Raw genomic sequence first — 5,814 nt, 5'->3', positions numbered from 1 at the left:
GTTCTAGATCATATGCCACTTCCTGAAATGGATGAAGATCGATCAGTTCTTTTTGGTACAGTGACTCTGTGTATTCCTGCCATCTTCTCTTGAATTATTACATAATGTATATATGTATATTAATGTATATAATTATATATACATAATGTATATATAATATACATTTCATGGAACTTGAATAACACAGAAATTTAAGTTGATACTCAAAGCATATATAGTAAGCAGAGATGTCTATTTTCTATTATTGTCTTTTCTTTTTACTATTAGGCAGTATATACTTTTAATTTTTTATTCAGCTTTTTAAAAAGTTCAAAATTATTAGATTAAAAGGTGAAAAAATACTATTTATTGAATTTGAGAATTGTAGTGAGAACAGTAATAAGATAAGGAATCAGATGTCCTTTGATAATCATTCATTAACTCATTTTTGGATACATACAACAATGAAAAGGAAAAGACAAAGACAGTGATTTCACACAGTTTTTAATTAAACATGAGAAGAAAGGAAAACAAAAAATCAGTCAAGCTAGCAAGAGATAAATGTGATAATAAATATTGATACAAGCAATGAAGAGTGTTAAAGTAAGACAAATAAGTGACAGGGTATCTTGGAAGAGGATGTATTTGAGAGAAGCCTAAGTAAACTGATTAAAGCAAGGGTTTTGTGGAAGCAGTTAATTAGGAAGATACCACAAGCTGGACTGTGTATTCCCTTACAACACAAGCAAGAGTTGAATTTTATTCTAAGTGTGATATAAAACCAATGGATAGTACACAGGGGAAGACATAATATGATTTCCATTTTAAAATAATCACAGGATACACTATGGATAATTGAGTGCAGAGAGCCAGAGCAGGAGATATACTAGGAGGCTAATATAATAATTCACTGCTATTCATAAAGACAGTGTTTCACTGCTAATCATTATGTTTTCCATTAATGTATTAGACTATGCCTCAGTGCTGTTCATAAGGTCTTCAGTGGCCAGTTTTAACATAAGTGGGTGACCCCAACTTTCTTCCAAGTCTTTCTGAGTCTGGAAGCTACACTGAAACCTGTCCACCATGGGTGAAACTGCTGATAACTGAAGTATCATTGGCACAGCTTCTAGCCTCATAGCAACATGCAAGCCACAAAAGTATGACAGACAGATGAGTGATGGCATGAGGAAGAGCTGTCTCCTCAAAGTAGAGTTCAAATTAAAGACATGGAAGGAATAATGTTTGCTGGACCTTCATTTGCTGATAAGGCATGACTCAAAACATGAAGAAACAACTGGAAACATTCATTAATAACTGGAACAGTGGAAGTACAATGTATGAACCTAAGAAAATTGGAAGTTGTCAAAAATGAAATGGAATGCATAAAGATCGATACAAAGAGCTCCCATCCGAGGCATTAGTGAGCTGAAATGGTCTGCTATTGGGGATTTTGAACCAGACTGGTCTATTATGCAAGAAATGACAAATAGAAGAGAAATTCAATCACATTCATTGTCAAAAAGAACATTTCAAAATCTATCCTAAAATACAATGCTCTCAGTGATAAGATAATATCCATACACCTAGAAGGAAGATCAGTTACTGCTATTATTCAAATCTACACACCAGTGACTGAAACCACAGATGAAGAAACTGAACATGTTTATCAATTCTGCAGTCTGAAATTGACCAAGCATGTAATCAAGACATACTGATTATTGCTGGTGATTGGAATGGAAAAATTGGAAACAAAGAGGAATCACTGGTAGTTGCACAATATGAGCTTGGTGATAGAAATGAGGCCAGATATTACACGATAGAATTTTGAAAGACCAATGCCTTATTCATTGTGAATACCTTTTTTTAACAATAAAAACGGTGGCTGTACATGTGGACATTCCCATATGGAATACACAGAAATAAGATTGATTACATCTGTTCAAAAAGGCAGTGGAGAAGCTCAGTATCATCCATCAATCAAAACAGAGCCGGGAACTGACTGTGGCTAGTTCACATTGAAGCTAAAGAAAATTAAAAAAAGTCCCCATGAACCAAAATACAACCTTGGTTATATCTCACCTTGTGGTAGTTGTGTGTCAACTTGGCTGGGCATGGTTTTGTGTGGCGGGACAGATGGATGTAGTTATTCTTCATGATGAGACTGGTAATCTACTCCATGCTGGAATCTACTGGAGAAGCTGAGTAGCCACCTTGGAGATGTTATCTGCTTCTAGTATCTAAGAATGCAGCTTTGAGAAAGCTCTCTGAGAGCTTTTGGGCAAATTTGGAACTGTAATGTATTTGAGTCTTCATTGAGCAGCCTGCCATGATTGTCTGCTGATCTTGAAACTTTCTCTGGACTTGAACCAATGACCTGTCATGTTTCTTAATAATCTTGAGACTGTGCCATTTTATTTTTCAACTTTGAGTTTGTCAGCCTCACCAACCAGCAGCTGTCTGAGTTAAGAGAAGCCTCCAGCTCCAGTGGGCCAGGAGCAAGAGGCAGATCTGAAATTGAAGGCCAAGGGGATTTCACCCAGCTTCTAGAGCTGACACTTTGAACTTCAGCTTCTAGCCTCTTATTCTGTAAGAGAATAAACTACTGTGTGTTCAAGCCACCCACTTGTGGGATGTGTCTGTTAGGATGGCACTAGAGGACCAAAACACACCTGACTTTAGAGACCATTTAATGGACAGATTTTATTCATTGAATACCAATGACTGATGACCAGATAAGTTGTGGAATAACATCAGGAATATCATATGTGAAAAAATTAAAAAGCCGTTAAAAAACAGGAAAGGAGGAAAAGACAAAAATGGATGTCAGAAGAATCTCTGAAACTTGTCCTTGAACATAGAGGAGCTAAAATGAATGGAAGACATTATGAAGTGAATGAGCTGAACAAAAGATTTGAAAGGGTAGTTTGAGAAGATAAAGTATTATAAAGAAATATGCAAAGACCTGGAGCTAGAAAACAAGAAGGGAAGAACACATTCAGCATTTCTCAAGCTGAAAGCACTGAAAAAAATTAAGGGGTTGAATTGCAATATTGAATGACTCTATGCACAAAATATTTAACAATGCAAGGAATATTAAAAGTAGATGGAAGGAATGTTGTTGTTGTTGCATGCCGTCTAGTCATTTCTGACTCATAGTGATCCCATGCACAGCAGAATGAAACACTGCCTGATCCCGTGCCAGCTCCATGATCTCTGCTGTACTTGAGCCCATCATCACAGCCACACTGTCAAAAAGTCTCGTTGAAGGCCTCCCCCTTTTTCATCGAACCTTCACCCTAGCAAGCATGACATCCTTCTCCAGGGAATGATCCCTTCTGACAACAGGACCAAAATCAGTGAGATGAAGTCTGGCCATTCTCGCTTCCTAGGAGCATTTTGGGTGCACTTCCTCCAGGACAGATCTGTTAGTTCTTTTAGTAGTCCATGGTACTTTCAGCATTCTTTGCCAGCACCACAACTCAAAAGCATCAACTCTTCTTTGGTCTTCCTTATTCATTGTCCAGCTCTCAAATGCATATGTGGCAATTGGAAATATCATGGCTTGTGTCACATGCAACTTAGTCCTCAAGGAGACATCCTTGCTCCTCAGCACTTGAAACAGTTCCTTCACTGTTGACCTTCCCAGTGCTACACATCGTCTAATGTCCTGACTGCTGCTTCCATTGGCATCGATTGTAGCACCTAGAAACATGAATTCTTTGACAACCTTAATCTCTCTCCATTTATTGTGATGCTGCTCATGGGTCCAGTTGTGAGGATTTTTGTTTTCTTTTTATTGAGATGTACTCCATACTGCAGAATGCATTCTTCAACCTTCATCAGTAAGTGCCTCAAGTCATCCTCACTTTCAGTAAGCAAAGTTGTATCGTCTTCATATCTCAGGTTGTTAATGATTCTTCCTCCAATGCTGATGCCACATTTTTCTGAAATGTGCAAGGAATACAGACTGCTAACTAGAAGGCTGGTTGTTCAAACCACCAGCCACTCCTTGGAAGGAAGATTGAGCAATCTACTTCTGTAGAGATACTGCCTCGGAAACCCAAGAAGGGATCACTATGAGTCAAATTGACTCTATGAGTCAAATTGTCTGGATGGCAGTGAGTTTTTTTTTTTTTTTTTTTCCCATACCAAAAGGAATTGATCAATGTTTATCCATTTCAGGAGGTAGTGTATGATCAAGAACCAATGGTACTGAAGGAGGAAGTGTAAGCAGCACTGAAATTATTGGTGAAAAGCAAGGTTCCAGGTACTGATGGAATACCCATTGAGATATTTCAACTAATGGATACAGTACTGGAATTACTTACTCATTTATAATAAGAAATTTGGAAGACAGTTACCTGACCAACTGGACAATATTGATATTCATGCCTGTTCCAAAGAAAGTAGATCCAACAGAATGTGGAAACTATCACACAATATCATTAAAATTATATTCAAGTAAATTTTTGCTGAAGGTAATTAAAAAATGGTTACAGTAGTATATTGACATGGAACCTCCAGAAATTCAGGTTTGTGGAATGAGAAATATCATTGCTGTTATCAGATGGATCTTAGTTGAAATCAAAGAATTCCAGAAATATGCCCACCTGTGTTTTATTAACAATACAAAGGCTATATGCATCATAACAGATCATGGATAACATTGTGAAGAATGAGCCAGAACACTTGATTTTGTGCATGAGGAACCTGTACATAGACCAAGAGGCTGTGGTTCTAACAGAACAGTGGGATACTGCATAGTTTAAAAGCAGAAAGAATATGTGTCAGAGTTGTATCTTTTACTATACATACTCAGTCTATACGCTGAAAAGATAATACAGAAATTGAACTATAAAAAGAAGAATGTGAAATCATGATTGAGGATAATCACTAACTACCTCTGATATACAGATAAGACAAGCTTGATTACTGAAAGTAAAGAGCTTTGAAGGTATTTAGTGATGAAGATCAAACACAACAGTCTTCAGTATGGATTATACCCTCACATAAAAAAAAAAAAAAATCCTCAAAACTGGACTGATCAGGACCATCACAGTAAATGGAGAACAGATTGAAATTGATAGGGATTTAATTTCACTTGTATCCACAATCAACAGGAGCTCTGGTAGCATAGGGCCTAAGGCACGTGAATGCTAACCAGAAGGCTAGAGGTTCAAACCCACCAGCCACTCCTCTGAAGGAAGATTGGGCAATCTACTTCCATAGCAATATTGCCTTGGCAACCCAAGGAGGGGTCGCTATGAGTCGGTCTGACTCGAAGGCACATAACAACCACCACTACCACCACAATCAACACATGGAAGCAGCAGTCAAGGAATTAGATATCTCATTGTCCTGGGAAAGTCTGCTGCAAGGGGTCTCTTGTTAAAGAGCAAAAATATCACTTTGAAGATGAATTTGAGGCTAATTTAAGCTATAGTATTTTTAGTCACCTCATATGCATGTGGAACTGGCCAACAAATAAAGGAGATCAAAGTAGAATTGATCCATTTGATTTGTTGCTTGTGAAGAATACTGAAAATACCATGGACTGCTAGAGGAACAAAAAATCTGTGTTGGAAGAAGTAGAGCTGGAATTCTTAGAAGTGAGAATGGTCAGACTTCATCTCAATATTTTAGTCATGTTTCAGGAAGATCCGGTCCCTGGAGAAGCACATCATGCTCGGTTAAGTAAAAGGTCATTGGAAAAGGGAAACGTTCTCAACAAGCAGGGTTGGCACAGTGGCTACGATGATTGGTTAAAGCATAACAAAGACTGTGAGGATGGAGCGGGATTGGGCATCATTTTGTTCTGTTGTACAGAGTGTC

The sequence above is a fragment of the Orycteropus afer genome, unplaced genomic scaffold (genome assembly GCF_000298275.1).
Source record: "Orycteropus afer afer isolate SDZICR_OR568_19922 unplaced genomic scaffold, OryAfe1.0 scaffold00484, whole genome shotgun sequence".
Lineage (NCBI taxonomy): Eukaryota > Metazoa > Chordata > Mammalia > Tubulidentata > Orycteropodidae > Orycteropus > Orycteropus afer.
This window is presented reverse-complemented; position numbering follows the sequence as displayed.